The 9739-nt window shown below is 50.1% G+C and overlaps 1 protein-coding gene across 3 annotated transcripts in view; it reads right to left on the minus strand.

The window, feature by feature from the left end:
- LOC144162989 (rho family-interacting cell polarization regulator 2-like) overlaps positions 1-8975 on the minus strand; it is a 129244-nt gene extending 120269 nt beyond the window's left edge. For 2 of the 3 annotated variants that reach the window (XM_077693755.1, XM_077693753.1), the window contains exon 1: positions 8419-8975. The gene's annotated coding sequence lies outside the window, so the exon portion shown is untranslated. The remainder of the gene's footprint in view (positions 1-8418) is intronic. The other variant, XM_077693754.1, reaches the window with a different exon arrangement.
- Positions 8976-9739: the final 764 nt, after the last annotated feature.

The following is a 9739-nucleotide window of genomic DNA, read 5'->3' on the forward strand; positions in this document are numbered from 1 at the left end:
GTTTTGTTAAACGCACTTTGTGCTGTTGTAATAGGTGACCGGTAAAAAGCGCAAAGGCTCATGGGTGCATTGTTTTCTCCCGTGGAGAGCCGCCACTTCCGGTTCGGGAGCTCTCCTGGCCTCCCGTAAGCCGTCGGCTTTCACGCTCTTGTGTGCTTGTTGTTTATCTGTTTCCACTGGGAAAAAAAGCGCTCATGCATCGGGAATTCCATAAATAACAACGATTGACCATACTAGGGGTTTATCTGACAGCTAAGCACCCTGTGACAAATAAACAACACGCACACACGCGCCTGACGCCGCCGGCGTACGCAGGCGTACGGGAGGGCAGCAGAGATCTCGAACCGGAAACGGCGGTAGCAGACGACGTACCCATGAGCCTTTGCGCTTCTTACCGGTCACCTATTTAACGTTGCCATGTTCCGGTCCATTTAGTGCAAAATGATAAAAGGAGACGGTTGAGGATTACCTCGGGCATAGCGGGTTCGAAGCCGACTGTAATGCGCTTATTATGTAGGATTTTTGCGTGAGCAAGATTGCCGATTTGCTAGAGCCGATTTTTACCTCTTCTATTACAACGAATATCGGATATAACGAACGAATTTACTGCCCCGCATGTGCAGCTTTCAGGCTCATCGCAGTTCTTTCAGAAGTAATTACTCTGGAGTTATTTAGCGTAATTTATTTTTAATTGGCACTGCTAATACTGAGGGCGACAGCTTGCATTGTGCGGAGTTTGAAGTTCTGCACTTAACTGTACTACGTTCTAGAGCCAAGGAAACTGCACCATTGAAATGTATGGGCACCAACCTTTGACAGCGAGTAAGGCAAAAACTATTTAGAGTTATGGAAAGTTTTTTTTTCACGGTGCTCATGTCCTAGTCGACTCTCTGCTCCATGCGAAATATCATTTTCCTACAGTAGTTCCACTATAGGTTCCCGAGAATTCGGAATTTTGAGGGAGAAAGCTGGGGATGGACACTACTTGGTTATAACGAGCTTCGATTGAATATGTGTGTGCGTACGTGCACGAGATGTGTAAGGAAATAATAGCCCTCTCTCCCGAACGAAAAAAAATTCACGCATCTCCACGGAGTGAATCATGGCGAGTGGGCGAAGCACTGGGAATCGTTCTTACCGTAAATCGCCCGTGAGAGTGCTTACTGCTGCTAAAAAGATTTCCAATCCAATGCAATCCAATCAAATCCATTTCAATCCAATCCAAATCCAATTCAATCCAATTCAATGCTCCTCGCGCATGCGCAGCACGGCTCTCCAGGAGCACTCTCTCTCCCTCTCTCTCTAACCTTTTGTGAACCTTTTATTTTGTTCTTGTTCTCCTTTAGTGAAGCTTTTGTTCACAGATGTTTCGATTTACACGGTGCTGTACGTCTCTCCCTCTCTCTCTGTCTAAACTTTTGTGAACCTTTTATTTTGTTCTTGTTAACCTTTTGTGAACCTTTTGTTCACAGATGTTTCGGTTTACACGGTGCTGTGCCGTGAGCACGGACGCCGGATGGACAATCCTCAGCCTTAAGGTGCTTTGCCCCTAAAAAGGTAGAAATGCAATGCCATCTGAGCCAACCTCAGGAGCTGCGTGTCAGTAGGCGTTTCCGGGTGCGGAAGAACATACGCTCCAAGTTACAGACAGATACAGCAGAGAGGAAGCTCGCAATCGACGCCAGCTTAATGCAGGAAGTTGACAAGGTTTCCCGACAGAAGAGGTCGATACGACAAAAAAGAGGAGAGAAGAAAAAGCCGCTGGCCTGTCGGAATGTGTTTACCGAGCGTCGTCTAACGCCGCGAGAGAGTCGTCGCAAAAGTGCGCGGGAGAGGTATACATCGCGTACGTACCGCGCTGGCACGCGAGCTAAGATCGAAACCCATCCAGGAAACACGCGGCAAAGGAAGCAACGGATCGCGATGTCCGTCCATTATCTCCCGCGCAGTTTGGTCACGTGCGTAACGTCGTTCGCGCATAAGCCATCGGGGAACGCGGCCATATTGGCTCCGAATTGAGTTTCGCGTGCAGGCGGAACAGGAAGAAAATATGCGAGCCGCGAACGCCAGGGGGCGTTCTGCGGTGAAGGCGGCCAAGAGTGGCGACATTTCACGCGTCCGAAACCGCATCACCGCTTCCCGCGCTTGATGCTTGCGCCAAATTGAGTTGCCACACGCACGCTGCGCGATCAGCTTTGCCACGCTTGCCAAGTTCCGCGAAGCGATTGCGCGCACCCGGCGTCGTAGCGCGCGAAATTCGATAAGGTATGGTGCACGCGGTTGCAGACCTCGAGCAAGGGATATGGAAGCATCGGAGCTTCAGAACACGTTCAGAAGTTTCCAAGCGTGTTCGCCGAAGGAGGATCAGCGATAATTAGGCAGTTTTAGCATATCGTTACCGTGTTTACGTTACCGTTTACCGTGTTTGCGGGAATAGACTGCGCAGCGCGAGAGTTAGCGCGAACGGTCACTTACCGGCACAGGCTTCACCGTCACCAGCGCTTCCGGTAACACGGTAAACGGTATACAACGCAAACACGGTAACGATATGCTAAAACTGCCTATTAACTCCAAAATGGCCGTAAAATGTCACGTTGCTATAGGTACTGTAATTCTCTTAATTACATACCTTAGAAAGCTCACAGAACCGGAAAAAAAGAGAAGTGCGATAACCCAGGTCGCATTAGGCTCGCGTTTTTTCGGAAAATCGCAACTTAACTAACACTGATGTTCTAGTTCGTCGCAAATTCACGCACCGTAATGTATCCTTTTTTAAGAGGCCTCGTTGAATTGATGGGATACTAAATCCGTACTTTCGTTTTACCGTGCGCCTAAGTTTCGACAGAAGCGACGTTTCGTTTTCCGCCTTCACCAGCAGAGCCGGCGACGCCGTGATGAGTAGCTCAAAGCCTTAGTCACGGCGTATACCCCGTTACATATGGGCAACTTAGACTGCAATGTGGTGAGGCAATTAGACAATACTCAAGGCTCACTCTTCAGATTCGGAGCACATCCACGTAATAACTGAAGCTCTATTCTTGTCGTCGTTGTCGTCGTAATCGTCGTTTCATGTAGCCGCGGTACTAAAACACCGGGAATCTTGTTTACGCCTCGCGCTAGAACGTAACGCGTACTGAAAACCCACCGGGACATTCGTTTACGCCTCGCGTTGGAGCGCTTCGTAACGCGTACTAAAAAAAACCGCCGGGACACTCGTTTACGCCTCGCGCTGGAGAGCTTCGTGCTTCAAAGACAACAGACTTTCACAGCAAAGTGTATACCTGTACTGTTTAAAAAACCTCCTTGTACCTGTACCCCCCAACGGTTTCATCTGCGTTGGAAAAAACGCCCAGGCGCCAAGAATACACTTATCCACTGCATGCCTCACCCCTCCCCGGTTTCCCGTTAGTGGAGATGGCACGGGGTTTCTTGTTAATATCGACTTCTTGGTTCTTACCGAAAATGCATACTGTACGGATTAACAATGCTAGCACATCTGAGGGCTCGGGATTAATTTCGACCACGTGGCGATCTTTAACGTGCGCCGCAATATAACCCACGGGCGTTTTCGCTTTTCTCCTCCATCAGAAAAGCAGCCACCGCGGCCGGGAATCGAACCCGCGTCCTCGTGCTCAGCAGCACAACGCCTCAGCCACTGAGCCACCACGGCGGGGAACTAGACAGCGATTGCAGCGGTACCAACCTTGTTCACAGCACATTTATAGTCCGCTTACTTTTGACTGTAACTGTACACCAAACTTTCTTGCTGTACCCACCGGAGGCCGGTCTCCGCAGCAGGCGAAATTTCCCACTTGGCTTCGCGCAATGAGCCGACGCCTTCGCGCCACACACCTGACAATCAACGACTTCGCTGTCGTCCCTCAGAGGCGAGAAGCAGGCACGAGTCGGGCGCACGCGACTGTCACGGCTACACGGATCCAACGTTGCGTCACAACCGTGACGCACGCAGAACCCGCCGGGGGGCTAATTGAAAGGAGAGCGCGAGGGCGAGCAATCCCTGCAGGCAGATGCTACGGCCCACAGAGATGGGCGAGTAATGCACGCGGCAGGCGAGAGAACGCGATGGAATTCCTGACGGGTGAAACAGCTGCGTCACATTCCGAGCGCAAGCGGACCAAGTTCGCCGTCGGCGTGCAACAGTGCAAAAAAATGTGAACGGCCGCACGCAGGGGACACATGTCCCCGAACAGTCCGCGCGGACTGTCAGAGGTCAAAGTTGACATCACAAGGCCGCGGAACGACATGCGTTGGCTCCCACGTACTGTAGCAGCCGCCCGCGTTCGATCTACCGGATACCTGAACACTGCATTCCGGAATACTCGAAACGCTGTTTAATGGCACATATTGAAGTGGGCAGGCAACAGGAAACGAAACGTTACAGGAACCGATAAGCCAGAATTATCTTCGCCACATTCCGTAAACCCTCGTTATTGTAGCGTGAACTACACTGGCCGAGGTTGAGCAGTTTCGCGTGGCTCCTGGAGAGCCGTGCTGCGCATGCGCGAGGAGCAGTGACGTCTCACGGCGCACAGCTGGCGCGCCGGAGCCGCAGCCACCGCGATTGGATTAGACTGGATTGGATTGGATTGGAAATCGTTTTAGCAGCAGTAAGCACGATAATCAGCTAATCCTAGACAACCAGGAAACCTAAGAATAACCAGCTGAACGTTAGTTCACGCTACGTACATCCTGGCATAGCCGAGCTAAGCCACTGCTAATTTTTTTCTCCGCGTCCTCCTCGGTCAGAAAACTGACTACGTTATAGCCGATACCCCGTTAAAGGAGGTTACGACTCGCTCTCCATGCACTGAATTTGAGACTGTAAAACACTCTGAACAAAGCACGATTCTGAACGTCCTCCCGAGGCCCCAACGCCTTTCGTCGCTTCTCTTCAACTAGCAATTGTAGAGTGCCACTGCGAGTCCGACGCGCTGATGTGGTCTATTGTTGATGATGATGATCGTTGAGAACAATGTAGCCTCCACTGTACTACACGCAGCTTGTAAATTTAACTACAAATGCGACAGATTTAATTGGAATCGGTTGAACGGGTTAATATCATGTTAATAGAGGCTGATAGAGGTTAATAGAGGTTATGTGAGAGTTTGAGGGACATTAAATCAACAACTCATACTACACCCGGAGGAACCGAAATTCACGACGATGGGAATTTCGCGAGAATTTCACCTATGCATTCATCGCACTTGAAACCAGAGAAAAACAGCGGCCTCGGGGGTTTTAGGCCACGCCCCAATCCTACAATTGCTCGCGCACCGATGGCAGGTAGCGGAGGGGCGTGAAATCGCACTTCGAAAATCCAATCAAGACCTTTATGAGGACGCACCATCATTTCTTATTTCCAGAGTGTACCCGTATGAACCCTAGGCTACTAAACAATTTAGATGATAAGAACGAACGGCTGGTCCCAGACAGATGCACCTCCGAGAGATTCATGCACCGGTCGCGCGAAGATCCCGGGAATCGCGAATTAACGAGAACTTCGAAAAAATCGGGACTGCCACTTTACTGGCAGTTGATGCCCAAAATTCCATGTCTAACGGGAGGAGCATCTCAGCGGCTACCAAACATCGTGATTGGGGCGGCCGCGGCGCTAGCCTGCCGATAATTTAGGAATGCGCTCACAGTCTGCGACGAGAAAATAACAACAGAACGGTAAGGGTTCTGGGGGAAACGAATTAATTTCGTTAGCATTTCGTTAGCATTCACTTCGTTAGCATTGGGCGTACAGGCTTGTCGTAGCACTCAAGCGCGTTCAATGCGTCCTCGGTTCCTTCGTGAGCCCAGCTCCAATGCATCTCGTATAGCTCCGTAAAAACGGAACTAGATGCCTCGTTCATTTTTTTTTATGGCATGGGGCAATAATCTTTGTGGCGTTCTGACGAAACACATTCGAAATTGCTCCACTTTTTAAAATGTCTGTTTTTCGAAACAGTTCGTCAAATCGGGAATGGCGTTGAATCTATTTCGTTAGTTCGAGTACATAAAAGCATTGAGCCGTATAGGCACCTGCGCAAGAATCCGAATTTGTTCGCTTTATCGGGAAAACCGCAAGATCAGATTTTGTTAGATCGAGTTTTTACTGTATATATGTCACTGCGGCTTCGGCACGGACTTTTTATCGTGCTACAACGTTCAATAACTAAAAGCCTCCTCGATTTGTCACTTTCGACTGCCCAGTGCTCAGGAGTCAGGACTCCTCAGAGTAGCTCCGTTCTTTACGTTAATATCATTATTATTTTTCCCATAGAACTTCGACTGGGACAGCAGTCCTGCACTGCGCACGAACTGATCAGAACAATATTAAGCAAATCTGTTTGGCAAGTTGGTGCATTATGATTTAAAAAAAAAATAGAGCGCGACTTGGACAACGACAGTAAAAAAGAAGGACGACGGGACAAGCGCTCAGAACAATCCCGGACTGGCAAATAAAATGTGCCATTAGATTCACAGCCTTCAAACTGGGGAATTTGCATGTGCATGTTCCCGAGACGCACCGTCCAGGTGGCGATGAATTTGGTGCCTCGAACACTTCAATTTCCCCCAATCTTGACAAGAGCAGAGGCGGGCAGGCGAGCAAGAGATGATTTTTCTGTTTTATTTTCGTGTGCGGGGCAACCTGTTACACGCCGACACTCCGAAATGGAGTTGGATGATACCATGGAGTAACTTCCAACGACACAAACGGCGCCCGCTCGGCCCGGCATCCGCTTTGGGAGCAGCGGCTTACAGCATTTAACACCGCTCGCGCAGCGACCACCTGGTTTCTCTCATAAAAGGCAGACGGCACGTTGCGTCTTCTGCGCCTTATCTTTGCTGCATGAGCAATGAATGCTTTTACAATCTTCATGGCTGGGAAGCGAGGGCGGCCAGATGTTTTATCTCTACGTTCTTTGTATTACGTCTTCTGATTTTCCTAAAAAAGTACAGGACCAGACCAGTGTCTGCAAAAAAAAAAAAAAAAAAAAAGCTGTGCAAGCTTGCGGATAAGCGTAATCATTTTTTTTTTTTTGCTTTTTGAAGTTTGTTTTAAACCACCTGGCGTATCAAGCCAGACGTCTCTGTTAGGCTCGCTCTCCATGTTCACTCTGTCGGTATCCTCCGTTCCCTGGCTGTATTTTTCAAACTGCAATTTTCTAAAAATTGTTCGTTATTAAGGGAAGGTCCGTCTCCATCAGGTGTGTTAACACTTCTTGCCTTCCTTTCCGCAGTCTTGCATCCTCGTCTAAAATTGGAAATAAATCTGACGATGACACTTCCGATTTCGAGCGAAGCAAAATCCGTGCAGCGAAAGAACATCGCGAAAGAACCGTACAGCGAAAGAACGAATGAGTGTTTTCCCAAAAAGACATAATAATCTTCCCTGGGAAAAAAAGATCCCGACCACCGAACAACCCAAGGCTTTCACCGAAGCAAAAGGGACGCACCGCAAGGTAACTCTAGATGCCTGCAGACCTCTATGCCGCAGACCCGCCGGTGCAAGAAGGAATTCCCATCAATCCACCAGTCATATAAAATGCGCCGATGACGCAGCTCCGAATGGCGTGACCCCCGACCATTACGTTGCTCGCGCGGTTACCGGTAGCTCAGGGATGGGCGTTAAACGACGCCCAATTACGCAGCACCGCCCTCCGCCCTTGTAGCCGGCTCGCCCGCGGTTTTCGGAGAAATCCGAGCCACCCCTGCGGCTGCTGCTGCGATCACGCCGGCCGTCGCAGGTGCGTCTCTCGCTCGCACTGCGCCCGTGACGGCAGGTCACGATCGACCCGCAATCGTGCGTTTAGCGTTTACGGGAGAACGTTACGGGATTTGAAGCCGGGTGCCACATAACTTCATACCTCGCTCTTTATCCGAGCGCTCAGAAACGGATAACGCGGTGCGCGTTTCGCACATGTCGAACGCATATGGCTGTCGGATTAGTCGTCTGCGCATCCGCTGACATGGCCAGATGAATGCGCTCGCTGGCTGAACCAATAAGCGGCATTTAAAAGACGTGTTGAGAAGCTCGTTCCAGCCAAAAAGTAATAGTATACAGTGAACTAGTTCACTGAAGTAATAGATTACGAGCGCGTAAATGGCACCAAACAAATGTGTAGATTTGTAGCTAGCACGACGAAACTAATTGTAGCAGGTACGGAACGTTCACTTTCGGTTAGCTGCGCTAAATGCCGTCCACCGAAGCAAGTCACTTGTTTTAGCTTTCTTTTTTTTCTTTTTCTTGCTGCCGGTTATAAAATGAAAATGCAGTCACAAACGATGACGGTGAAACCCTGCTAAAGAAACGCAACACCGAACCGAAACGCTTAGCTGCGATGGGCAGTGATAAGCGAACAAGGCCAATCGATTAAATCAAACGCTGTGAGAGGTCAGAGGACATACCATCGACGGCCGGGGCCCGAAGCGAAGAGATCGGCTTTCAAGTATCCGCTGCTTCCACGCCACGGCGTACCAATCCAAACACGATACGCACTAGCACGGCGGCGGCGGAGAGCGGCGTTCAGCAGCACCGGTTGCTAAGCGCCAATCTCGACAGGTAAGCGAAGCCATCCATCGGTGCGTAGTCGTCGGAAGAGCCACACCACGGAGCAGGGGGGAATCCCTCCGGAGTCGTCGAGAAAGCGCGCAAGTAAAAAACGCCAACGGCGCCGGTCTCGTTTGTTTTGGTATTTGCGTCGTAGCAAGGCGAGCCCCTCGCACTCCTCGGGCGGACGAGCCTCGCCTCGCGCGTCTCTAAAAACCAACTCGCGGCAGACGCGCCACGGACAAAATAAGCCACCGCGCAGCAACCGCAGGCACCGCCGCGCAGCACCTCACCGGCTGTCGGTGGTCGTCAGCCACAGTCAGCCAGTCCCGCCAGAGCGCCCTCACTCGCGCTGCGCGCGGCCTCGAAGCATGCAGCGCGCGTGTTCGCCGCTTCGCTCGCCGCCGCACCGCACTGACCGCACTGCTTGCGCGCGAAACCTTCCGCGAGCAGCAAGCGACACTGGCGCCAGCTGTATACGACACAAGTAACTACAGAAACCGAAACCCAAACTACGCACAATACTCTGGTTTTGAACAGCACTGCGTGCAGTTTGGCGTAGCAATATAACAGTAACAACAACGGCAACGAATGCTTGAATGCTTATCGAATGCATCAGACATTATTTTATTGAATTTTTCCAAGCCAGAACCTGTGTAGAATAAAAAAAGTAAACCCCGTTACACCGAATGTGAAACTGAAATCTGCTGAAACGGCGGAGGTGTAGGTGTCTCTACGAAGATATTATTTAGCTCCGGCTTCTTTCTTGTCCGTAATGTTAGGGTCTCTTAGCGGCTATTTGCCACATAATTTTTTTCCCGATAGTTTCGGTAAAACGACAGTTACAGCCATTTTCTGTAAACATACTCCTGCATACTCCCTCCGTAGATGGCCATCTACTGACAGCAAACAGTAATTGTGTAACGTGCACAACTTCGCTGTAAACTAATTATGACAAAATAACACTCGGCGTAATGGTATAGTCGTTTTAGGAGCTAATTGCGGTATAGCTTGTTTTGGGATACAATAAATAACAGTTAAAGCCGTTTTCTGTACAATTGCACCCCTTCCATAGATGGCCGTGCGTCACTGCGCAACAAGCAATGCGGGAAAGCCAGCTTAGAAAGACCAAACTTGCACTGATCTTAGGTTTCTTCGAATTGCCTGCACTCGCTGCAC

Source organism: Haemaphysalis longicornis, unplaced genomic scaffold (assembly GCF_048455015.1).
Source record: "Haemaphysalis longicornis isolate Haplotype H1 unplaced genomic scaffold, Haemaphysalis longicornis Haplotype H1 scaffold_12, whole genome shotgun sequence".
Classification (NCBI taxonomy): domain Eukaryota; kingdom Metazoa; phylum Arthropoda; class Arachnida; order Ixodida; family Ixodidae; genus Haemaphysalis; species Haemaphysalis longicornis.